We start from the raw sequence: 21608 nt of genomic DNA, 5'->3' as shown, positions 1-21608 counted from the left end.
TTACTTTTCTCACCACGTTTGATATGGATTCCCTTACTTGCAAAGGAGTATTTCATTTGATTTTAGCAATGAAGCTCGCCGAAGAAGGCGCATGAAGGAGAGCGAATGGAAGGGCTAGAAGGGGAGATGGGAGGCCCTAAAAAAAAAAAAAAAAAAAAAAAAAAAAAAGAAAAAAAAAAGTTGGTTAGAGCGTCGTGCTAATAACGCGAAGGTCGTGGGTTCGATCCCCCCACGGGCCACTACTCTTTTACTACTACGAAAAGGCAGCGCCGATTTCAGCTGGCGAGTGTGATGACCAAAAGATCATCACCCTGCGTGGAAGTTGACAGAGGATCCGAACCCGACTCGTCGGGAAGCGCTACAGCATTCACTCGGCAATGGCCATAATATCTTGAATACACTGGTTCTCAACCGATAAAGAGAAAATGAAAGAAAATGTCCGATTGCCGATGCGTAACAACTTTGGCCCTTGTCAGTACTTGGGCGGGTGAGCGCATGGGAACACAGGGCACTATTTGCACTTTTACTTCCTATTTTTGTTTCTCCTTTGTTTTCGGAGCTACAGCCCGATTCGGTCAGGGAGACGCCACCGTGAAATGAAGGGGGCGTGCTGTGTGTCCATCGCCTCGCCTCTCCTTACCTCTCTCAGTCGTTTCTCGTGCTTGTCGTTTTGATAAAGGCCGATTTGAGAGCGTCAGCTCTCGCGTCAGCTGAGCAAAGTCGAGACAAGTCGAGACACGAGACAAGTCGAGACACACTAAGGGCTGGTATGCAGCGAGTAAGAGCGCGAAAAAACAATAATTTAAGAGCGCGTGGCAAAAGTACTCATACGCGAAATTAAAAGCCTGCTGCGGTGGCCGGGAATCGAACCCGGATCAACTGCTTGGAAGGCAACTATGCTGACCATTACACCACCACCGCACAAGCGAGCGCCGCGCGTCCGCGCTGTGTCGGCTTCCCGCCAGTCGGCAGCGGCCGAAGGTGATCGTACCTGGCAGGCGCATTTCGAGGCAGGCTAGGGGAGCACATCCAGACGCATTCGGACAGCGTATCCGCGCACATTTCGCATCCTTTGGCAAGAGTTGGGCGCCGGCGACGCAAGAGTACGCAGAGGACCGCGTTCTGGCGGCATTTTTAAGCAGTGCAGTGCAGGATTCAGCGTCTGCAGCATCTTTCCCACAGAATGCTACGGCGCTTGACGGCAGTCCCACTTTCCCTTGAGACATCTGCTCGGGAAGCAGCGTCAAGTTACCGCTGGCCCCAGCATCGGTGGTTCAGTGGTAGAATGCTCGCCTGCCACGCGGGCGGCCCGGGTTCGATTCCCGGCCGATGCATCATTTTGCTTTTCCCGCGATGATGCTGCCGCGTCGCTTGAGCGCTTGAGATGCACGATCCACAAGGATGTGTAGCTGGATTTCCCTTGAGAAGGACCGAGAACGCAGCACTCGCGGGTCCCCACTAGGACGCTCGCATCATGTTCTACAGACTAGCGTCGGCCTGGCCTCACAAGTTGCTGGGTCCGGGTGCCTCCGAGGCTCTAAACTTTAACGACAAGGAGTGCTGCCTATCGTTGCAACAGCTGCAGCAGCACCGCAATCAACTGGGCCGGCAGTGCACGTGTAGCAACAGAACACGTTATCCAGGAAGTACAGTGTCTCTACGTCTAATATTGGGTACGGTATTTACCCAGTTTCCAGGACAAGCGGTGCACCCGTGCCTCGGTAGCGCAGTAGGCAGCGCGTAAGTCTCATAATCTTAAGGTCGTGAGTTCGATCCTCACCCGGGGCATTTAATTTTCTGTGACTGATGGTGGTGCTGTTGCTAGGGCGCCAACGTATTTCTTGTTTGTTATCCACAACGTTTCAACGCTTCAGCGGGAAAATGTTTACTTCCTGTTATTGCTACTTACAGCTTCCCTTTTCCTCTTCTCCCAGCAGAGCATGAAGCCAAAAGCATTGCTCTGCGACGTTTGAGGTGCGCGCCTTGCCAGTCAGTATGTGCAAAGATGCTCGCAAAGAGAGAGGGGCGCCGACGCGGCACTCGACACGAAATGCGACAAGCGACCGTACGAACGGTCGAACGAAACGTCCACATCCGGTGTGGTCTAGTGGCTAGGATACCTGGCTTTCACCCAGGAGGCCCGGGTTCGATTCCCGGTACCGGAACGGAATTTTTTCCACACGAATCGTCCGAGCAGCCGTTTGCCGTCCTGCTCGCAATATAGCTACTGTTTCGTGACCGTCAGCAGAATATAGACTAGGGAAGCAGACACACGACGACCATAGAAATGGTGTATGGCTTCATGCCACCTGTTTCCAGCGTAGGGCTGAGCAACTGCATCTGCCGACGCCCGTTAGCTCAGTTGGTTAGAGCGTCGTGCTAATAACGCGAAGGTCGTGGGTTCGATCCCCCCACGGGCCACTACTCTTTTACTACTACGAAAAGGCAGCGCCGATTTCAGCTGGCGAGTGTGATGACCAAAAGATCATCACCCTGCGTGGAAGTTGACAGAGGATCCGAACCCGACTCGTCGGGAAGCGCTACAGCATTCACTCGGCAATGGCCATAATATCTTGAATACACTGGTTCTCAACCGATAAAGAGAAAATGAAAGAAAATGTCCGATTGCCGATGCGTAACAACTTTGGCCCTTGTCAGTACTTGGGCGGGTGAGCGCATGGGAACACAGGGCACTATTTGCACTTTTACTTCCTATTTTTGTTTCTCCTTTGTTTTCGGAGCTACAGCCCGATTCGGTCAGGGAGACGCCACCGTGAAATGAAGGGGGCGTGCTGTGTGTCCATCGCCTCGCCTCTCCTTACCTCTCTCAGTCGTTTCTCGTGCTTGTCGTTTTGATAAAGGCCGATTTGAGAGCGTCAGCTCTCGCGTCAGCTGAGCAAAGTCGAGACAAGTCGAGACACGAGACAAGTCGAGACACACTAAGGGCTGGTATGCAGCGAGTAAGAGCGCGAAAAAACAATAATTTAAGAGCGCGTGGCAAAAGTACTCATACGCGAAATTAAAAGCCTGCTGCGGTGGCCGGGAATCGAACCCGGATCAACTGCTTGGAAGGCAACTATGCTGACCATTACACCACCACCGCACAAGCGAGCGCCGCGCGTCCGCGCTGTGTCGGCTTCCCGCCAGTCGGCAGCGGCCGAAGGTGATCGTACCTGGCAGGCGCATTTCGAGGCAGGCTAGGGGAGCACATCCAGACGCATTCGGACAGCGTATCCGCGCACATTTCGCATCCTTTGGCAAGAGTTGGGCGCCGGCGACGCAAGAGTACGCAGAGGACCGCGTTCTGGCGGCATTTTTAAGCAGTGAAGTGCAGGATTCAGCGTCTGCAGCATCTTTCCCACAGAATGCTACGGCGCTTGACGGCAGTCCCACTTTCCCTTGAGACATCTGCTCGGGAAGCAGCGTCAAGTTACCGCTGGCCCCAGCATCGGTGGTTCAGTGGTAGAATGCTCGCCTGCCACGCGGGCGGCCCGGGTTCGATTCCCGGCCGATGCATCATTTTGCTTTTCCCGCGATGATGCTGCCGCGTCGCTTGAGCGCTTGAGATGCACGATCCACAAGGATGTGTAGCTGGATTTCCCTTGAGAAGGACCGAGAACGCAGCACTCGCGGGTCCCCACTAGGACGCTCGCATCATGTTCTACAGACTAGCGTCGGCCTGGCCTCACAAGTTGCTGGGTCCGGGTGCCTCCGAGGCTCTAAACTTTAACGACAAGGAGTGCTGCCTATCGTTGCAACAGCTGCAGCAGCACCGCAATCAACTGGGCCGGCAGTGCACGTGTAGCAACAGAACACGTTATCCAGGAAGTACAGTGTCTCTACGTCTAATATTGGGTACGGTATTTACCCAGTTTCCAGGACAAGCGGTGCACCCGTGCCTCGGTAGCGCAGTAGGCAGCGCGTAAGTCTCATAATCTTAAGGTCGTGAGTTCGATCCTCACCCGGGGCATTTAATTTTCTGTGACTGATGGTGGTGCTGTTGCTAGGGCGCCAACGTATTTCTTGTTTGTTATCCACAACGTTTCAACGCTTCAGCGGGAAAATGTTTACTTCCTGTTATTGCTACTTACAGCTTCCCTTTTCCTCTTCTCCCAGCAGAGCATGAAGCCAAAAGCATTGCTCTGCGACGTTTGAGGTGCGCGCCTTGCCAGTCAGTATGTGCAAAGATGCTCGCAAAGAGAGAGGGGCGCCGACGCGGCACTCGACACGAAATGCGACAAGCGACCGTACGAACGGTCGAACGAAACGTCCACATCCGGTGTGGTCTAGTGGCTAGGATACCTGGCTTTCACCCAGGAGGCCCGGGTTCGATTCCCGGTACCGGAACGGAATTTTTTCCACACGAATCGTGGCAAGTTTGAGCTGTCCGAGCAGCCGTTTGCCGTCCTGCTCGCAATATAGCTACTGTTTCGTGACCGTCAGCAGAATATAGACTAGGGAAGCAGACACACGACGACCATAGAAATGGTGTATGGCTTCATGCCACCTGTTTCCAGCGTAGGGCTGAGCAACTGCATCTGCCGACGCCCGTTAGCTCAGTTGGTTAGAGCGTCGTGCTAATAACGCGAAGGTCGTGGGTTCGATCCCCCCACGGGCCACTACTCTTTTACTACTACGAAAAGGCAGCGCCGATTTCAGCTGGCGAGTGTGATGACCAAAAGATCATCACCCTGCGTGGAAGTTGACAGAGGATCCGAACCCGACTCGTCGGGAAGCGCTACAGCATTCACTCGGCAATGGCCATAATATCTTGAATACACTGGTTCTCAACCGATAAAGAGAAAATGAAAGAAAATGTCCGATTGCCGATGCGTAACAACTTTGGCCCTTGTCAGTACTTGGGCGGGTGAGCGCATGGGAACACAGGGCACTATTTGCACTTTTACTTCCTATTTTTGTTTCTCCTTTGTTTTCGGAGCTACAGCCCGATTCGGTCAGGGAGACGCCACCGTGAAATGAAGGGGGCGTGCTGTGTGTCCATCGCCTCGCCTCTCCTTACCTCTCTCAGTCGTTTCTCGTGCTTGTCGTTTTGATAAAGGCCGATTTGAGAGCGTCAGCTCTCGCGTCAGCTGAGCAAAGTCGAGACAAGTCGAGACACGAGACAAGTCGAGACACACTAAGGGCTGGTATGCAGCGAGTAAGAGCGCGAAAAAACAATAATTTAAGAGCGCGTGGCAAAAGTACTCATACGCGAAATTAAAAGCCTGCTGCGGTGGCCGGGAATCGAACCCGGATCAACTGCTTGGAAGGCAACTATGCTGACCATTACACCACCACCGCACAAGCGAGCGCCGCGCGTCCGCGCTGTGTCGGCTTCCCGCCAGTCGGCAGCGGCCGAAGGTGATCGTACCTGGCAGGCGCATTTCGAGGCAGGCTAGGGGAGCACATCCAGACGCATTCGGACAGCGTATCCGCGCACATTTCGCATCCTTTGGCAAGAGTTGGGCGCCGGCGACGCAAGAGTACGCAGAGGACCGCGTTCTGGCGGCATTTTTAAGCAGTGCAGTGCAGGATTCAGCGTCTGCAGCATCTTTCCCACAGAATGCTACGGCGCTTGACGGCAGTCCCACTTTCCCTTGAGACATCTGCTCGGGAAGCAGCGTCAAGTTACCGCTGGCCCCAGCATCGGTGGTTCAGTGGTAGAATGCTCGCCTGCCACGCGGGCGGCCCGGGTTCGATTCCCGGCCGATGCATCATTTTGCTTTTCCCGCGATGATGCTGCCGCGTCGCTTGAGCGCTTGAGATGCACGATCCACAAGGATGTGTAGCTGGATTTCCCTTGAGAAGGACCGAGAACGCAGCACTCGCGGGTCCCCACTAGGACGCTCGCATCATGTTCTACAGACTAGCGTCGGCCTGGCCTCACAAGTTGCTGGGTCCGGGTGCCTCCGAGGCTCTAAACTTTAACGACAAGGAGTGCTGCCTATCGTTGCAACAGCTGCAGCAGCACCGCAATCAACTGGGCCGGCAGTGCACGTGTAGCAACAGAACACGTTATCCAGGAAGTACAGTGTCTCTACGTCTAATATTGGGTACGGTATTTACCCAGTTTCCAGGACAAGCGGTGCACCCGTGCCTCGGTAGCGCAGTAGGCAGCGCGTAAGTCTCATAATCTTAAGGTCGTGAGTTCGATCCTCACCCGGGGCATTTAATTTTCTGTGACTGATGGTGGTGCTGTTGCTAGGGCGCCAACGTATTTCTTGTTTGTTATCCACAACGTTTCAACGCTTCAGCGGGAAAATGTTTACTTCCTGTTATTGCTACTTACAGCTTCCCTTTTCCTCTTCTCCCAGCAGAGCATGAAGCCAAAAGCATTGCTCTGCGACGTTTGAGGTGCGCGCCTTGCCAGTCAGTATGTGCAAAGATGCTCGCAAAGAGAGAGGGGCGCCGACGCGGCACTCGACACGAAATGCGACAAGCGACCGTACGAACGGTCGAACGAAACGTCCACATCCGGTGTGGTCTAGTGGCTAGGATACCTGGCTTTCACCCAGGAGGCCCGGGTTCGATTCCCGGTACCGGAACGGAATTTTTTCCACACGAATCGTCCGAGCAGCCGTTTGCCGTCCTGCTCGCAATATAGCTACTGTTTCGTGACCGTCAGCAGAATATAGACTAGGGAAGCAGACACACGACGACCATAGAAATGGTGTATGGCTTCATGCCACCTGTTTCCAGCGTAGGGCTGAGCAACTGCATCTGCCGACGCCCGTTAGCTCAGTTGGTTAGAGCGTCGTGCTAATAACGCGAAGGTCGTGGGTTCGATCCCCCCACGGGCCACTACTCTTTTACTACTACGAAAAGGCAGCGCCGATTTCAGCTGGCGAGTGTGATGACCAAAAGATCATCACCCTGCGTGGAAGTTGACAGAGGATCCGAACCCGACTCGTCGGGAAGCGCTACAGCATTCACTCGGCAATGGCCATAATATCTTGAATACACTGGTTCTCAACCGATAAAGAGAAAATGAAAGAAAATGTCCGATTGCCGATGCGTAACAACTTTGGCCCTTGTCAGTACTTGGGCGGGTGAGCGCATGGGAACACAGGGCACTATTTGCACTTTTACTTCCTATTTTTGTTTCTCCTTTGTTTTCGGAGCTACAGCCCGATTCGGTCAGGGAGACGCCACCGTGAAATGAAGGGGGCGTGCTGTGTGTCCATCGCCTCGCCTCTCCTTACCTCTCTCAGTCGTTTCTCGTGCTTGTCGTTTTGATAAAGGCCGATTTGAGAGCGTCAGCTCTCGCGTCAGCTGAGCAAAGTCGAGACAAGTCGAGACACGAGACAAGTCGAGACACACTAAGGGCTGGTATGCAGCGAGTAAGAGCGCGAAAAAACAATAATTTAAGAGCGCGTGGCAAAAGTACTCATACGCGAAATTAAAAGCCTGCTGCGGTGGCCGGGAATCGAACCCGGATCAACTGCTTGGAAGGCAACTATGCTGACCATTACACCACCACCGCACAAGCGAGCGCCGCGCGTCCGCGCTGTGTCGGCTTCCCGCCAGTCGGCAGCGGCCGAAGGTGATCGTACCTGGCAGGCGCATTTCGAGGCAGGCTAGGGGAGCACATCCAGACGCATTCGGACAGCGTATCCGCGCACATTTCGCATCCTTTGGCAAGAGTTGGGCGCCGGCGACGCAAGAGTACGCAGAGGACCGCGTTCTGGCGGCATTTTTAAGCAGTGAAGTGCAGGATTCAGCGTCTGCAGCATCTTTCCCACAGAATGCTACGGCGCTTGACGGCAGTCCCACTTTCCCTTGAGACATCTGCTCGGGAAGCAGCGTCAAGTTACCGCTGGCCCCAGCATCGGTGGTTCAGTGGTAGAATGCTCGCCTGCCACGCGGGCGGCCCGGGTTCGATTCCCGGCCGATGCATCATTTTGCTTTTCCCGCGATGATGCTGCCGCGTCGCTTGAGCGCTTGAGATGCACGATCCACAAGGATGTGTAGCTGGATTTCCCTTGAGAAGGACCGAGAACGCAGCACTCGCGGGTCCCCACTAGGACGCTCGCATCATGTTCTACAGACTAGCGTCGGCCTGGCCTCACAAGTTGCTGGGTCCGGGTGCCTCCGAGGCTCTAAACTTTAACGACAAGGAGTGCTGCCTATCGTTGCAACAGCTGCAGCAGCACCGCAATCAACTGGGCCGGCAGTGCACGTGTAGCAACAGAACACGTTATCCAGGAAGTACAGTGTCTCTACGTCTAATATTGGGTACGGTATTTACCCAGTTTCCAGGACAAGCGGTGCACCCGTGCCTCGGTAGCGCAGTAGGCAGCGCGTAAGTCTCATAATCTTAAGGTCGTGAGTTCGATCCTCACCCGGGGCATTTAATTTTCTGTGACTGATGGTGGTGCTGTTGCTAGGGCGCCAACGTATTTCTTGTTTGTTATCCACAACGTTTCAACGCTTCAGCGGGAAAATGTTTACTTCCTGTTATTGCTACTTACAGCTTCCCTTTTCCTCTTCTCCCAGCAGAGCATGAAGCCAAAAGCATTGCTCTGCGACGTTTGAGGTGCGCGCCTTGCCAGTCAGTATGTGCAAAGATGCTCGCAAAGAGAGAGGGGCGCCGACGCGGCACTCGACACGAAATGCGACAAGCGACCGTACGAACGGTCGAACGAAACGTCCACATCCGGTGTGGTCTAGTGGCTAGGATACCTGGCTTTCACCCAGGAGGCCCGGGTTCGATTCCCGGTACCGGAACGGAATTTTTTCCACACGAATCGTGGCAAGTTTGAGCTGTCCGAGCAGCCGTTTGCCGTCCTGCTCGCAATATAGCTACTGTTTCGTGACCGTCAGCAGAATATAGACTAGGGAAGCAGACACACGACGACCATAGAAATGGTGTATGGCTTCATGCCACCTGTTTCCAGCGTAGGGCTGAGCAACTGCATCTGCCGACGCCCGTTAGCTCAGTTGGTTAGAGCGTCGTGCTAATAACGCGAAGGTCGTGGGTTCGATCCCCCCACGGGCCACTACTCTTTTACTACTACGAAAAGGCAGCGCCGATTTCAGCTGGCGAGTGTGATGACCAAAAGATCATCACCCTGCGTGGAAGTTGACAGAGGATCCGAACCCGACTCGTCGGGAAGCGCTACAGCATTCACTCGGCAATGGCCATAATATCTTGAATACACTGGTTCTCAACCGATAAAGAGAAAATGAAAGAAAATGTCCGATTGCCGATGCGTAACAACTTTGGCCCTTGTCAGTACTTGGGCGGGTGAGCGCATGGGAACACAGGGCACTATTTGCACTTTTACTTCCTATTTTTGTTTCTCCTTTGTTTTCGGAGCTACAGCCCGATTCGGTCAGGGAGACGCCACCGTGAAATGAAGGGGGCGTGCTGTGTGTCCATCGCCTCGCCTCTCCTTACCTCTCTCAGTCGTTTCTCGTGCTTGTCGTTTTGATAAAGGCCGATTTGAGAGCGTCAGCTCTCGCGTCAGCTGAGCAAAGTCGAGACAAGTCGAGACACGAGACAAGTCGAGACACACTAAGGGCTGGTATGCAGCGAGTAAGAGCGCGAAAAAACAATAATTTAAGAGCGCGTGGCAAAAGTACTCATACGCGAAATTAAAAGCCTGCTGCGGTGGCCGGGAATCGAACCCGGATCAACTGCTTGGAAGGCAACTATGCTGACCATTACACCACCACCGCACAAGCGAGCGCCGCGCGTCCGCGCTGTGTCGGCTTCCCGCCAGTCGGCAGCGGCCGAAGGTGATCGTACCTGGCAGGCGCATTTCGAGGCAGGCTAGGGGAGCACATCCAGACGCATTCGGACAGCGTATCCGCGCACATTTCGCATCCTTTGGCAAGAGTTGGGCGCCGGCGACGCAAGAGTACGCAGAGGACCGCGTTCTGGCGGCATTTTTAAGCAGTGCAGTGCAGGATTCAGCGTCTGCAGCATCTTTCCCACAGAATGCTACGGCGCTTGACGGCAGTCCCACTTTCCCTTGAGACATCTGCTCGGGAAGCAGCGTCAAGTTACCGCTGGCCCCAGCATCGGTGGTTCAGTGGTAGAATGCTCGCCTGCCACGCGGGCGGCCCGGGTTCGATTCCCGGCCGATGCATCATTTTGCTTTTCCCGCGATGATGCTGCCGCGTCGCTTGAGCGCTTGAGATGCACGATCCACAAGGATGTGTAGCTGGATTTCCCTTGAGAAGGACCGAGAACGCAGCACTCGCGGGTCCCCACTAGGACGCTCGCATCATGTTCTACAGACTAGCGTCGGCCTGGCCTCACAAGTTGCTGGGTCCGGGTGCCTCCGAGGCTCTAAACTTTAACGACAAGGAGTGCTGCCTATCGTTGCAACAGCTGCAGCAGCACCGCAATCAACTGGGCCGGCAGTGCACGTGTAGCAACAGAACACGTTATCCAGGAAGTACAGTGTCTCTACGTCTAATATTGGGTACGGTATTTACCCAGTTTCCAGGACAAGCGGTGCACCCGTGCCTCGGTAGCGCAGTAGGCAGCGCGTAAGTCTCATAATCTTAAGGTCGTGAGTTCGATCCTCACCCGGGGCATTTAATTTTCTGTGACTGATGGTGGTGCTGTTGCTAGGGCGCCAACGTATTTCTTGTTTGTTATCCACAACGTTTCAACGCTTCAGCGGGAAAATGTTTACTTCCTGTTATTGCTACTTACAGCTTCCCTTTTCCTCTTCTCCCAGCAGAGCATGAAGCCAAAAGCATTGCTCTGCGACGTTTGAGGTGCGCGCCTTGCCAGTCAGTATGTGCAAAGATGCTCGCAAAGAGAGAGGGGCGCCGACGCGGCACTCGACACGAAATGCGACAAGCGACCGTACGAACGGTCGAACGAAACGTCCACATCCGGTGTGGTCTAGTGGCTAGGATACCTGGCTTTCACCCAGGAGGCCCGGGTTCGATTCCCGGTACCGGAACGGAATTTTTTCCACACGAATCGTCCGAGCAGCCGTTTGCCGTCCTGCTCGCAATATAGCTACTGTTTCGTGACCGTCAGCAGAATATAGACTAGGGAAGCAGACACACGACGACCATAGAAATGGTGTATGGCTTCATGCCACCTGTTTCCAGCGTAGGGCTGAGCAACTGCATCTGCCGACGCCCGTTAGCTCAGTTGGTTAGAGCGTCGTGCTAATAACGCGAAGGTCGTGGGTTCGATCCCCCCACGGGCCACTACTCTTTTACTACTACGAAAAGGCAGCGCCGATTTCAGCTGGCGAGTGTGATGACCAAAAGATCATCACCCTGCGTGGAAGTTGACAGAGGATCCGAACCCGACTCGTCGGGAAGCGCTACAGCATTCACTCGGCAATGGCCATAATATCTTGAATACACTGGTTCTCAACCGATAAAGAGAAAATGAAAGAAAATGTCCGATTGCCGATGCGTAACAACTTTGGCCCTTGTCAGTACTTGGGCGGGTGAGCGCATGGGAACACAGGGCACTATTTGCACTTTTACTTCCTATTTTTGTTTCTCCTTTGTTTTCGGAGCTACAGCCCGATTCGGTCAGGGAGACGCCACCGTGAAATGAAGGGGGCGTGCTGTGTGTCCATCGCCTCGCCTCTCCTTACCTCTCTCAGTCGTTTCTCGTGCTTGTCGTTTTGATAAAGGCCGATTTGAGAGCGTCAGCTCTCGCGTCAGCTGAGCAAAGTCGAGACAAGTCGAGACACGAGACAAGTCGAGACACACTAAGGGCTGGTATGCAGCGAGTAAGAGCGCGAAAAAACAATAATTTAAGAGCGCGTGGCAAAAGTACTCATACGCGAAATTAAAAGCCTGCTGCGGTGGCCGGGAATCGAACCCGGATCAACTGCTTGGAAGGCAACTATGCTGACCATTACACCACCACCGCACAAGCGAGCGCCGCGCGTCCGCGCTGTGTCGGCTTCCCGCCAGTCGGCAGCGGCCGAAGGTGATCGTACCTGGCAGGCGCATTTCGAGGCAGGCTAGGGGAGCACATCCAGACGCATTCGGACAGCGTATCCGCGCACATTTCGCATCCTTTGGCAAGAGTTGGGCGCCGGCGACGCAAGAGTACGCAGAGGACCGCGTTCTGGCGGCATTTTTAAGCAGTGCAGTGCAGGATTCAGCGTCTGCAGCATCTTTCCCACAGAATGCTACGGCGCTTGACGGCAGTCCCACTTTCCCTTGAGACATCTGCTCGGGAAGCAGCGTCAAGTTACCGCTGGCCCCAGCATCGGTGGTTCAGTGGTAGAATGCTCGCCTGCCACGCGGGCGGCCCGGGTTCGATTCCCGGCCGATGCATCATTTTGCTTTTCCCGCGATGATGCTGCCGCGTCGCTTGAGCGCTTGAGATGCACGATCCACAAGGATGTGTAGCTGGATTTCCCTTGAGAAGGACCGAGAACGCAGCACTCGCGGGTCCCCACTAGGACGCTCGCATCATGTTCTACAGACTAGCGTCGGCCTGGCCTCACAAGTTGCTGGGTCCGGGTGCCTCCGAGGCTCTAAACTTTAACGACAAGGAGTGCTGCCTATCGTTGCAACAGCTGCAGCAGCACCGCAATCAACTGGGCCGGCAGTGCACGTGTAGCAACAGAACACGTTATCCAGGAAGTACAGTGTCTCTACGTCTAATATTGGGTACGCTATTTACCCAGTTTCCAGGACAAGCGGTGCACCCGTGCCTCGGTAGCGCAGTAGGCAGCGCGTAAGTCTCATAATCTTAAGGTCGTGAGTTCGATCCTCACCCGGGGCATTTAATTTTCTGTGACTGATGGTGGTGCTGTTGCTAGGGCGCCAACGTATTTCTTGTTTGTTATCCACAACGTTTCAACGCTTCAGCGGGAAAATGTTTACTTCCTGTTATTGCTACTTACAGCTTCCCTTTTCCTCTTCTCCCAGCAGAGCATGAAGCCAAAAGCATTGCTCTGCGACGTTTGAGGTGCGCGCCTTGCCAGTCAGTATGTGCAAAGATGCTCGCAAAGAGAGAGGGGCGCCGACGCGGCACTCGACACGAAATGCGACAAGCGACCGTACGAACGGTCGAACGAAACGTCCACATCCGGTGTGGTCTAGTGGCTAGGATACCTGGCTTTCACCCAGGAGGCCCGGGTTCGATTCCCGGTACCGGAACGGAATTTTTTCCACACGAATCGTGGCAAGTTTGAGCTGTCCGAGCAGCCGTTTGCCGTCCTGCTCGCAATATAGCTACTGTTTCGTGACCGTCAGCAGAATATAGACTAGGGAAGCAGACACACGACGACCATAGAAATGGTGTATGGCTTCATGCCACCTGTTTCCAGCGTAGGGCTGAGCAACTGCATCTGCCGACGCCCGTTAGCTCAGTTGGTTAGAGCGTCGTGCTAATAACGCGAAGGTCGTGGGTTCGATCCCCCCACGGGCCACTACTCTTTTACTACTACGAAAAGGCAGCGCCGATTTCAGCTGGCGAGTGTGATGACCAAAAGATCATCACCCTGCGTGGAAGTTGACAGAGGATCCGAACCCGACTCGTCGGGAAGCGCTACAGCATTCACTCGGCAATGGCCATAATATCTTGAATACACTGGTTCTCAACCGATAAAGAGAAAATGAAAGAAAATGTCCGATTGCCGATGCGTAACAACTTTGGCCCTTGTCAGTACTTGGGCGGGTGAGCGCATGGGAACACAGGGCACTATTTGCACTTTTACTTCCTATTTTTGTTTCTCCTTTGTTTTCGGAGCTACAGCCCGATTCGGTCAGGGAGACGCCACCGTGAAATGAAGGGGGCGTGCTGTGTGTCCATCGCCTCGCCTCTCCTTACCTCTCTCAGTCGTTTCTCGTGCTTGTCGTTTTGATAAAGGCCGATTTGAGAGCGTCAGCTCTCGCGTCAGCTGAGCAAAGTCGAGACAAGTCGAGACACGAGACAAGTCGAGACACACTAAGGGCTGGTATGCAGCGAGTAAGAGCGCGAAAAAACAATAATTTAAGAGCGCGTGGCAAAAGTACTCATACGCGAAATTAAAAGCCTGCTGCGGTGGCCGGGAATCGAACCCGGATCAACTGCTTGGAAGGCAACTATGCTGACCATTACACCACCACCGCACAAGCGAGCGCCGCGCGTCCGCGCTGTGTCGGCTTCCCGCCAGTCGGCAGCGGCCGAAGGTGATCGTACCTGGCAGGCGCATTTCGAGGCAGGCTAGGGGAGCACATCCAGACGCATTCGGACAGCGTATCCGCGCACATTTCGCATCCTTTGGCAAGAGTTGGGCGCCGGCGACGCAAGAGTACGCAGAGGACCGCGTTCTGGCGGCATTTTTAAGCAGTGCAGTGCAGGATTCAGCGTCTGCAGCATCTTTCCCACAGAATGCTACGGCGCTTGACGGCAGTCCCACTTTCCCTTGAGACATCTGCTCGGGAAGCAGCGTCAAGTTACCGCTGGCCCCAGCATCGGTGGTTCAGTGGTAGAATGCTCGCCTGCCACGCGGGCGGCCCGGGTTCGATTCCCGGCCGATGCATCATTTTGCTTTTCCCGCGATGATGCTGCCGCGTCGCTTGAGCGCTTGAGATGCACGATCCACAAGGATGTGTAGCTGGATTTCCCTTGAGAAGGACCGAGAACGCAGCACTCGCGGGTCCCCACTAGGACGCTCGCATCATGTTCTACAGACTAGCGTCGGCCTGGCCTCACAAGTTGCTGGGTCCGGGTGCCTCCGAGGCTCTAAACTTTAACGACAAGGAGTGCTGCCTATCGTTGCAACAGCTGCAGCAGCACCGCAATCAACTGGGCCGGCAGTGCACGTGTAGCAACAGAACACGTTATCCAGGAAGTACAGTGTCTCTACGTCTAATATTGGGTACGCTATTTACCCAGTTTCCAGGACAAGCGGTGCACCCGTGCCTCGGTAGCGCAGTAGGCAGCGCGTAAGTCTCATAATCTTAAGGTCGTGAGTTCGATCCTCACCCGGGGCATTTAATTTTCTGTGACTGATGGTGGTGCTGTTGCTAGGGCGCCAACGTATTTCTTGTTTGTTATCCACAACGTTTCAACGCTTCAGCGGGAAAATGTTTACTTCCTGTTATTGCTACTTACAGCTTCCCTTTTCCTCTTCTCCCAGCAGAGCATGAAGCCAAAAGCATTGCTCTGCGACGTTTGAGGTGCGCGCCTTGCCAGTCAGTATGTGCAAAGATGCTCGCAAAGAGAGAGGGGCGCCGACGCGGCACTCGACACGAAATGCGACAAGCGACCGTACGAACGGTCGAACGAAACGTCCACATCCGGTGTGGTCTAGTGGCTAGGATACCTGGCTTTCACCCAGGAGGCCCGGGTTCGATTCCCGGTACCGGAACGGAATTTTTTCCACACGAATCGTGGCAAGTTTGAGCTGTCCGAGCAGCCGTTTGCCGTCCTGCTCGCAATATAGCTACTGTTTCGTGACCGTCAGCAGAATATAGACTAGGGAAGCAGACACACGACGACCATAGAAATGGTGTATGGCTTCATGCCACCTGTTTCCAGCGTAGGGCTGAGCAACTGCATCTGCCGACGCCCGTTAGCTCAGTTGGTTAGAGCGTCGTGCTAATAACGCGAAGGTCGTGGGTTCGATCCCCCCACGGGCCACTACTCTTTTACTACTACGAAAAGGCAGCGCCGATTTCAGCTGGCGAGTGTGATGACCAAAAGATCATCACCCTGCGTGGAAGTTGACAGAGGATCCGAACCCGACTCGTCGGGAAGCGCTACAGCATTCACTCGGCAATGGCCATAATATCTTGAATACACTGGTTCTCAACCGATAAAGAGAAAATGAAAGAAAATGTCCGATTGCCGATGCGTAACAACTTTGGCCCTTGTCAGTACTTGGGCGGGTGAGCGCATGGGAACACAGGGCACTATTTGCACTTTTACTTCCTATTTTTGTTTCTCCTTTGTTTTCGGAGCTACAGCCCGATTCGGTCAGGGAGACGCCACCGTGAAATGAAGGGGGCGTGCTGTGTGTCCATCGCCTCGCCTCTCCTTACCTCTCTCAGTCGTTTCTCGTGCTTGTCGTTTTGATAAAGGCCGATTTGAGAGCGTCAGCTCTCGCGTCAGCTGAGCAAAGTCGAGACAAGTCGAGACACGAGACAAGTCGAGACACACTAAGGGCTGGTATGCAGCGAGTAAGAGCGCGAAAAAACAATAATTTAAGAGCGCGTGGCAAAAGTACTCATACGCGAAATTAAAAGCCTGCTGCGGTGGCCGGGAATCGAACCCGGATCAACTGCTTGGAAGGCAACTATGCTGACCATTACACCACCACCGCACAAGCGAGCGCCGCGCGTCCGCGCTGTGTCGGCTTCCCGCCAGTCGGCAGCGGCCGAAGGTGATCGTACCTGGCAGGCGCATTTCGAGGCAGGCTAGGGGAGCACATCCAGACGCATTCGGACAGCGTATCCGCGCACATTTCGCATCCTTTGGCAAGAGTTGGGCGCCGGCGACGCAAGAGTACGCAGAGGACCGCGTTCTGGCGGCATTTTTAAGCAGTGCAGTGCAGGATTCAGCGTCTGCAGCATCTTTCCCACAGAATGCTACGGCGCTTGACGGCAGTCCCACTTTCCCTTGAGACATCTGCTCGGGAAGCAGCGTCAAGTTACCGCTGGCCCCAGCATCGGTGGTTCAGTGGTAGAATGCTCGCCTGCCACGCGGGCGGCCCGGGTTCGATTCCCGGCCGATGCATCATTTTGCTTTTCCCGCGATGATGCTGCCGCGTCGCTTGAGCGCTTGAGATGCACGATCCACAAGGATGTGTAGCTGGATTTCCCTTGAGAAGGACCGAGAACGCAGCACTCGCGGGTCCCCACTAGGACGCTCGCATCATGTTCTACAGACTAGCGTCGGCCTGGCCTCACAAGTTGCTGGGTCCGGGTGCCTCCGAGGCTCTAAACTTTAACGACAAGGAGTGCTGCCTATCGTTGCAACAGCTGCAGCAGCACCGCAATCAACTGGGCCGGCAGTGCACGTGTAGCAACAGAACACGTTATCCAGGAAGTACAGTGTCTCTACGTCTAATATTGGGTACGCTATTTACCCAGTTTCCAGGACAAGCGGTGCACCCGTGCCTCGGTAGCGCAGTAGGCAGCGCGTAAGTCTCATAATCTTAAGGTCGTGAGTTCGATCCTCACCCGGGGCATTTAATTTTCTGTGACTGATGGTGGTGCTGTTGCTAGGGCGCCAACGTATTTCTTGTTTGTTATCCACAACGTTTCAACGCTTCAGCGGGAAAATGTTTACTTCCTGTTATTGCTACTTACAGCTTCCCTTTTCCTCTTCTCCCAGCAGAGCATGAAGCCAAAAGCATTGCTCTGCGACGTTTGAGGTGCGCGCCTTGCCAGTCAGTATGTGCAAAGATGCTCGCAAAGAGAGAGGGGCGCCGACGCGGCACTCGACACGAAATGCGACAAGCGACCGTACGAACGGTCGAACGAAACGTCCACATCCGGTGTGGTCTAGTGGCTAGGATACCTGGCTTTCACCCAGGAGGCCCGGGTTCGATTCCCGGTACCGGAACGGAATTTTTTCCACACGAATCGTGGCAAGTTTGAGCTGTCCGAGCAGCCGTTTGCCGTCCTGCTCGCAATATAGCTACTGTTTCGTGACCGTCAGCAGAATATAGACTAGGGAAGCAGACACACGACGACCATAGAAATGGTGTATGGCTTCATGCCACCTGTTTCCAGCGTAGGGCTGAGCAACTGCATCTGCCGACGCCCGTTAGCTCAGTTGGTTAGAGCGTCGTGCTAATAACGCGAAGGTCGTGGGTTCGATCCCCCCACGGGCCACTACTCTTTTACTACTACGAAAAGGCAGCGCCGATTTCAGCTGGCGAGTGTGATGACCAAAAGATCATCACCCTGCGTGGAAGTTGACAGAGGATCCGAACCCGACTCGTCGGGAAGCGCTACAGCATTCACTCGGCAATGGCCATAATATCTTGAATACACTGGTTCTCAACCGATAAAGAGAAAATGAAAGAAAATGTCCGATTGCCGATGCGTAACAACTTTGGCCCTTGTCAGTACTTGGGCGGGTGAGCGCATGGGAACACAGGGCACTATTTGCACTTTTACTTCCTATTTTTGTTTCTCCTTTGTTTTCGGAGCTACAGCCCGATTCGGTCAGGGAGACGCCACCGTGAAATGAAGGGGGCGTGCTGTGTGTCCATCGCCTCGCCTCTCCTTACCTCTCTCAGTCGTTTCTCGTGCTTGTCGTTTTGATAAAGGCCGATTTGAGAGCGTCAGCTCTCGCGTCAGCTGAGCAAAGTCGAGACAAGTCGAGACACGAGACAAGTCGAGACACACTAAGGGCTGGTATGCAGCGAGTAAGAGCGCGAAAAAACAATAATTTAAGAGCGCGTGGCAAAAGTACTCATACGCGAAATTAAAAGCCTGCTGCGGTGGCCGGGAATCGAACCCGGATCAACTGCTTGGAAGGCAACTATGCTGACCATTACACCACCACCGCACAAGCGAGCGCCGCGCGTCCGCGCTGTGTCGGCTTCCCGCCAGTCGGCAGCGGCCGAAGGTGATCGTACCTGGCAGGCGCATTTCGAGGCAGGCTAGGGGAGCACATCCAGACGCATTCGGACAGCGTATCCGCGCACATTTCGCATCCTTTGGCAAGAGTTGGGCGCCGGCGACGCAAGAGTACGCAGAGGACCGCGTTCTGGCGGCATTTTTAAGCAGTGCAGTGCAGGATTCAGCGTCTGCAGCATCTTTCCCACAGAATGCTACGGCGCTTGACGGCAGTCCCACTTTCCCTTGAGACATCTGCTCGGGAAGCAGCGTCAAGTTACCGCTGGCCCCAGCATCGGTGGTTCAGTGGTAGAATGCTCGCCTGCCACGCGGGCGGCCCGGGTTCGATTCCCGGCCGATGCATCATTTTGCTTTTCCCGCGATGATGCTGCCGCGTCGCTTGAGCGCTTGAGATGCACGATCCACAAGGATGTGTAGCTGGATTTCCCTTGAGAAGGACCGAGAACGCAGCACTCGCGGGTCCCCACTAGGACGCTCGCATCATGTTCTACAGACTAGCGTCGGCCTGGCCTCACAAGTTGCTGGGTCCGGGTGCCTCCGAGGCTCTAAACTTTAACGACAAGGAGTGCTGCCTATCGTTGCAACAGCTGCAGCAGCACCGCAATCAACTGGGCCGGCAGTGCACGTGTAGCAACAGAACACGTTATCCAGGAAGTACAGTGTCTCTACGTCTAATATTGGGTACGCTATTTACCCAGTTTCCAGGACAAGCGGTGCACCCGTGCCTCGGTAGCGCAGTAGGCAGCGCGTAAGTCTCATAATCTTAAGGTCGTGAGTTCGATCCTCACCCGGGGCATTTAATTTTCTGTGACTGATGGTGGTGCTGTTGCTAGGGCGCCAACGTATTTCTTGTTTGTTATCCACAACGTTTCAACGCTTCAGCGGGAAAATGTTTACTTCCTGTTATTGCTACTTACAGCTTCCCTTTTCCTCTTCTCCCAGCAGAGCATGAAGCCAAAAGCATTGCTCTGCGACGTTTGAGGTGCGCGCCTTGCCAGTCAGTATGTGCAAAGATGCTCGCAAAGAGAGAGGGGCGCCGACGCGGCACTCGACACGAAATGCGACAAGCGACCGTACGAACGGTCGAACGAAACGTCCACATCCGGTGTGGTCTAGTGGCTAGGATACCTGGCTTTCACCCAGGAGGCCCGGGTTCGATTCCCGGTACCGGAACGGAATTTTTTCCACACGAATCGTGGCAAGTTTGAGCTGTCCGAGCAGCCGTTTGCCGTCCTGCTCGCAATATAGCTACTGTTTCGTGACCGTCAGCAGAATATAGACTAGGGAAGCAGACACACGACGACAATAGAAATGGTGTATGGCTTCATGCCACCTGTTTCCAGCGTAGGGCTGAGCAACTGCATCTGCCGACGCCCGTTAGCTCAGTTGGTTAGAGCGTCGTGCTAATAACGCGAAGGTCGTGGGTTCGATCCCCCCACGGGCCACTACTCTTTTACTACTACGAAAAGGCAGCGCCGATTTCAGCTGGCGAGTGTGATGACCAAAAGATCATCACCCTGCGTGGAAGTTGACAGAGGATCCGAACCCGACTCGTCGGGAAGCGCTACAGCATTCACTCGGCAATGGCCATAATATCTTGAATACACTGGTTCTCAACCGATAAAGAGAAAATGAAAGAAAATGTCCGATTGCCGATGCGTAACAACTTTGGCCCTTGTCAGTACTTGGGCGGGTGAGCGCATGGGAACACAGGGCACTATTTGCACTTTTACTTCCTATTTTTGTTTCTCCTTTGTTTTCGGAGCTACAGCCCGATTCGGTCAGGGAGACGCCACCGTGAAATGAAGGGGGCGTGCTGTGTGTCCATCGCCTCGCCTCTCCTTACCTCTCTCAGTCGTTTCTCGTGCTTGTCGTTTTGATAAAGGCCGATTTGAGAGCGTCAGCTCTCGCGTCAGCTGAGCAAAGTCGAGACAAGTCGAGACACGAGACAAGTCGAGACACACTAAGGGCTGGTATGCAGCGAGTAAGAGCGCGAAAAAACAATAATTTAAGAGCGCGTGGCAAAAGTACTCATACGCGAAATTAAAAGCCTGCTGCGGTGGCCGGGAATCGAACCCGGATCAACTGCTTGGAAGGCAACTATGCTGACCATTACACCACCACCGCACAAGCGAGCGCCGCGCGTCCGCGCTGTGTCGGCTTCCCGCCAGTCGGCAGCGGCCGAAGGTGATCGTACCTGGCAGGCGCATTTCGAGGCAGGCTAGGGGAGCACATCCAGACGCATTCGGACAGCGTATCCGCGCACATTTCGCATCCTTTGGCAAGAGTTGGGCGCCGGCGACGCAAGAGTACGCAGAGGACCGCGTTCTGGCGGCATTTTTAAGCAGTGCAGTGCAGGATTCAGCGTCTGCAGCATCTTTCCCACAGAATGCTACGGCGCTTGACGGCAGTCCCACTTTCCCTTGAGACATCTGCTCGGGAAGCAGCGTCAAGTTACCGCTGGCCCCAGCATCGGTGGTTCAGTGGTAGAATGCTCGCCTGCCACGCGGGCGGCCCGGGTTCGATTCCCGGCCGATGCATCATTTTGCTTTTCCCGCGATGATGCTGCCGCGTCGCTTGAGCGCTTGAGATGCACGATCCACAAGGATGTGTAGCTGGATTTCCCTTGAGAAGGGACCGAGAACGCAGCACTCGCGGGTCCCCACTAGGACGCTCGCATCATGTTCTACAGACTAGCGTCGGCCTGGCCTCACAAGTTGCTGGGTCCGGGTGCCTCCGAGGCTCTAAACTTTAACGACAAGGAGTGCTGCCTATCGTTGCAACAGCTGCAGCAGCACCGCAATCAACTGGGCCGGCAGTGCACGTGTAGCAACAGAACACGTTATCCAGGAAGTACAGTGTCTCTACGTCTAATATTGGGTACGGTATTTACCCAGTTTCCAGGACAAGCGGTGCACCCGTGCCTCGGTAGCGCAGTAGGCAGCGCGTAAGTCTCATAATCTTAAGGTCGTGAGTTCGATCCTCACCCGGGGCATTTAATTTTCTGTGACTGATGGTGGTGCTGTTGCTAGGGCGCCAACGTATTTCTTGTTTGTTATCCACAACGTTTCAACGCTTCA

At 54.5% G+C, this 21608-nt stretch overlaps 47 non-coding genes across 47 annotated transcripts; 37 read left to right on the top strand and 10 right to left on the bottom strand.

The window, feature by feature from the left end:
- Positions 1–849: 849 nt before the first annotated feature.
- On the bottom strand, positions 850–921 carry Trnag-ucc. Its single transcript has one exon. It is a non-coding gene; the product is annotated as a tRNA-Gly (tRNA).
- Positions 922–1263: 342 nt separating this feature from the next.
- Trnag-gcc lies at positions 1264–1334 on the top strand. The gene has a single exon. It is a non-coding gene; the product is annotated as a tRNA-Gly (tRNA).
- Positions 1335–1715: 381 nt separating this feature from the next.
- Positions 1716–1788, top strand: Trnam-cau. Its single transcript has one exon. It is a non-coding gene; the product is annotated as a tRNA-Met (tRNA).
- A 305-nt stretch (positions 1789–2093) lies between these two features.
- Positions 2094–2165, top strand: Trnae-uuc. The gene has a single exon. It is a non-coding gene; the product is annotated as a tRNA-Glu (tRNA).
- Positions 2166–2347: 182 nt separating this feature from the next.
- Trnai-aau lies at positions 2348–2421 on the top strand. Its single transcript has one exon. It is a non-coding gene; the product is annotated as a tRNA-Ile (tRNA).
- A 610-nt stretch (positions 2422–3031) lies between these two features.
- On the bottom strand, positions 3032–3103 carry Trnag-ucc. Its single transcript has one exon. It is a non-coding gene; the product is annotated as a tRNA-Gly (tRNA).
- A 342-nt stretch (positions 3104–3445) lies between these two features.
- Trnag-gcc lies at positions 3446–3516 on the top strand. Its single transcript has one exon. It is a non-coding gene; the product is annotated as a tRNA-Gly (tRNA).
- A 381-nt stretch (positions 3517–3897) lies between these two features.
- Trnam-cau lies at positions 3898–3970 on the top strand. The gene has a single exon. It is a non-coding gene; the product is annotated as a tRNA-Met (tRNA).
- A 305-nt stretch (positions 3971–4275) lies between these two features.
- On the top strand, positions 4276–4347 carry Trnae-uuc. Its single transcript has one exon. It is a non-coding gene; the product is annotated as a tRNA-Glu (tRNA).
- Positions 4348–4545: 198 nt separating this feature from the next.
- Trnai-aau lies at positions 4546–4619 on the top strand. Its single transcript has one exon. It is a non-coding gene; the product is annotated as a tRNA-Ile (tRNA).
- A 610-nt stretch (positions 4620–5229) lies between these two features.
- Trnag-ucc lies at positions 5230–5301 on the bottom strand. The gene has a single exon. It is a non-coding gene; the product is annotated as a tRNA-Gly (tRNA).
- A 342-nt stretch (positions 5302–5643) lies between these two features.
- On the top strand, positions 5644–5714 carry Trnag-gcc. The gene has a single exon. It is a non-coding gene; the product is annotated as a tRNA-Gly (tRNA).
- Positions 5715–6095: 381 nt separating this feature from the next.
- Trnam-cau lies at positions 6096–6168 on the top strand. The gene has a single exon. It is a non-coding gene; the product is annotated as a tRNA-Met (tRNA).
- Positions 6169–6473: 305 nt separating this feature from the next.
- Positions 6474–6545, top strand: Trnae-uuc. The gene has a single exon. It is a non-coding gene; the product is annotated as a tRNA-Glu (tRNA).
- Positions 6546–6727: 182 nt separating this feature from the next.
- Trnai-aau lies at positions 6728–6801 on the top strand. Its single transcript has one exon. It is a non-coding gene; the product is annotated as a tRNA-Ile (tRNA).
- A 610-nt stretch (positions 6802–7411) lies between these two features.
- Trnag-ucc lies at positions 7412–7483 on the bottom strand. The gene has a single exon. It is a non-coding gene; the product is annotated as a tRNA-Gly (tRNA).
- Positions 7484–7825: 342 nt separating this feature from the next.
- On the top strand, positions 7826–7896 carry Trnag-gcc. The gene has a single exon. It is a non-coding gene; the product is annotated as a tRNA-Gly (tRNA).
- A 381-nt stretch (positions 7897–8277) lies between these two features.
- Positions 8278–8350, top strand: Trnam-cau. Its single transcript has one exon. It is a non-coding gene; the product is annotated as a tRNA-Met (tRNA).
- Positions 8351–8655: 305 nt separating this feature from the next.
- Trnae-uuc lies at positions 8656–8727 on the top strand. Its single transcript has one exon. It is a non-coding gene; the product is annotated as a tRNA-Glu (tRNA).
- Positions 8728–8925: 198 nt separating this feature from the next.
- On the top strand, positions 8926–8999 carry Trnai-aau. The gene has a single exon. It is a non-coding gene; the product is annotated as a tRNA-Ile (tRNA).
- Positions 9000–9609: 610 nt separating this feature from the next.
- Trnag-ucc lies at positions 9610–9681 on the bottom strand. Its single transcript has one exon. It is a non-coding gene; the product is annotated as a tRNA-Gly (tRNA).
- Positions 9682–10023: 342 nt separating this feature from the next.
- Positions 10024–10094, top strand: Trnag-gcc. The gene has a single exon. It is a non-coding gene; the product is annotated as a tRNA-Gly (tRNA).
- Positions 10095–10475: 381 nt separating this feature from the next.
- Trnam-cau lies at positions 10476–10548 on the top strand. The gene has a single exon. It is a non-coding gene; the product is annotated as a tRNA-Met (tRNA).
- A 305-nt stretch (positions 10549–10853) lies between these two features.
- Positions 10854–10925, top strand: Trnae-uuc. The gene has a single exon. It is a non-coding gene; the product is annotated as a tRNA-Glu (tRNA).
- A 182-nt stretch (positions 10926–11107) lies between these two features.
- Trnai-aau lies at positions 11108–11181 on the top strand. Its single transcript has one exon. It is a non-coding gene; the product is annotated as a tRNA-Ile (tRNA).
- Positions 11182–11791: 610 nt separating this feature from the next.
- On the bottom strand, positions 11792–11863 carry Trnag-ucc. The gene has a single exon. It is a non-coding gene; the product is annotated as a tRNA-Gly (tRNA).
- Positions 11864–12205: 342 nt separating this feature from the next.
- On the top strand, positions 12206–12276 carry Trnag-gcc. The gene has a single exon. It is a non-coding gene; the product is annotated as a tRNA-Gly (tRNA).
- Positions 12277–12657: 381 nt separating this feature from the next.
- Positions 12658–12730, top strand: Trnam-cau. The gene has a single exon. It is a non-coding gene; the product is annotated as a tRNA-Met (tRNA).
- Positions 12731–13035: 305 nt separating this feature from the next.
- On the top strand, positions 13036–13107 carry Trnae-uuc. The gene has a single exon. It is a non-coding gene; the product is annotated as a tRNA-Glu (tRNA).
- A 198-nt stretch (positions 13108–13305) lies between these two features.
- On the top strand, positions 13306–13379 carry Trnai-aau. The gene has a single exon. It is a non-coding gene; the product is annotated as a tRNA-Ile (tRNA).
- A 610-nt stretch (positions 13380–13989) lies between these two features.
- Positions 13990–14061, bottom strand: Trnag-ucc. The gene has a single exon. It is a non-coding gene; the product is annotated as a tRNA-Gly (tRNA).
- A 342-nt stretch (positions 14062–14403) lies between these two features.
- Trnag-gcc lies at positions 14404–14474 on the top strand. The gene has a single exon. It is a non-coding gene; the product is annotated as a tRNA-Gly (tRNA).
- A 381-nt stretch (positions 14475–14855) lies between these two features.
- Trnam-cau lies at positions 14856–14928 on the top strand. Its single transcript has one exon. It is a non-coding gene; the product is annotated as a tRNA-Met (tRNA).
- A 305-nt stretch (positions 14929–15233) lies between these two features.
- On the top strand, positions 15234–15305 carry Trnae-uuc. Its single transcript has one exon. It is a non-coding gene; the product is annotated as a tRNA-Glu (tRNA).
- A 198-nt stretch (positions 15306–15503) lies between these two features.
- Positions 15504–15577, top strand: Trnai-aau. Its single transcript has one exon. It is a non-coding gene; the product is annotated as a tRNA-Ile (tRNA).
- A 610-nt stretch (positions 15578–16187) lies between these two features.
- Positions 16188–16259, bottom strand: Trnag-ucc. The gene has a single exon. It is a non-coding gene; the product is annotated as a tRNA-Gly (tRNA).
- Positions 16260–16601: 342 nt separating this feature from the next.
- On the top strand, positions 16602–16672 carry Trnag-gcc. Its single transcript has one exon. It is a non-coding gene; the product is annotated as a tRNA-Gly (tRNA).
- Positions 16673–17053: 381 nt separating this feature from the next.
- Trnam-cau lies at positions 17054–17126 on the top strand. Its single transcript has one exon. It is a non-coding gene; the product is annotated as a tRNA-Met (tRNA).
- A 305-nt stretch (positions 17127–17431) lies between these two features.
- Positions 17432–17503, top strand: Trnae-uuc. Its single transcript has one exon. It is a non-coding gene; the product is annotated as a tRNA-Glu (tRNA).
- Positions 17504–17701: 198 nt separating this feature from the next.
- Trnai-aau lies at positions 17702–17775 on the top strand. Its single transcript has one exon. It is a non-coding gene; the product is annotated as a tRNA-Ile (tRNA).
- A 610-nt stretch (positions 17776–18385) lies between these two features.
- Trnag-ucc lies at positions 18386–18457 on the bottom strand. The gene has a single exon. It is a non-coding gene; the product is annotated as a tRNA-Gly (tRNA).
- A 342-nt stretch (positions 18458–18799) lies between these two features.
- On the top strand, positions 18800–18870 carry Trnag-gcc. The gene has a single exon. It is a non-coding gene; the product is annotated as a tRNA-Gly (tRNA).
- A 381-nt stretch (positions 18871–19251) lies between these two features.
- Positions 19252–19324, top strand: Trnam-cau. The gene has a single exon. It is a non-coding gene; the product is annotated as a tRNA-Met (tRNA).
- Positions 19325–19629: 305 nt separating this feature from the next.
- On the top strand, positions 19630–19701 carry Trnae-uuc. The gene has a single exon. It is a non-coding gene; the product is annotated as a tRNA-Glu (tRNA).
- Positions 19702–19899: 198 nt separating this feature from the next.
- Trnai-aau lies at positions 19900–19973 on the top strand. The gene has a single exon. It is a non-coding gene; the product is annotated as a tRNA-Ile (tRNA).
- A 610-nt stretch (positions 19974–20583) lies between these two features.
- On the bottom strand, positions 20584–20655 carry Trnag-ucc. Its single transcript has one exon. It is a non-coding gene; the product is annotated as a tRNA-Gly (tRNA).
- Positions 20656–20997: 342 nt separating this feature from the next.
- Trnag-gcc lies at positions 20998–21068 on the top strand. Its single transcript has one exon. It is a non-coding gene; the product is annotated as a tRNA-Gly (tRNA).
- The last annotated feature ends 540 nt before the right edge of the window (positions 21069–21608 follow it).

The sequence above is a fragment of the Schistocerca americana genome, chromosome 2 (genome assembly GCF_021461395.2).
Source record: "Schistocerca americana isolate TAMUIC-IGC-003095 chromosome 2, iqSchAmer2.1, whole genome shotgun sequence".
Lineage (NCBI taxonomy): Eukaryota > Metazoa > Arthropoda > Insecta > Orthoptera > Acrididae > Schistocerca > Schistocerca americana.
The sequence above is the reverse complement of the archived record's forward strand: the minus strand, read 5'-3'. Positions and strand labels throughout refer to the sequence as shown.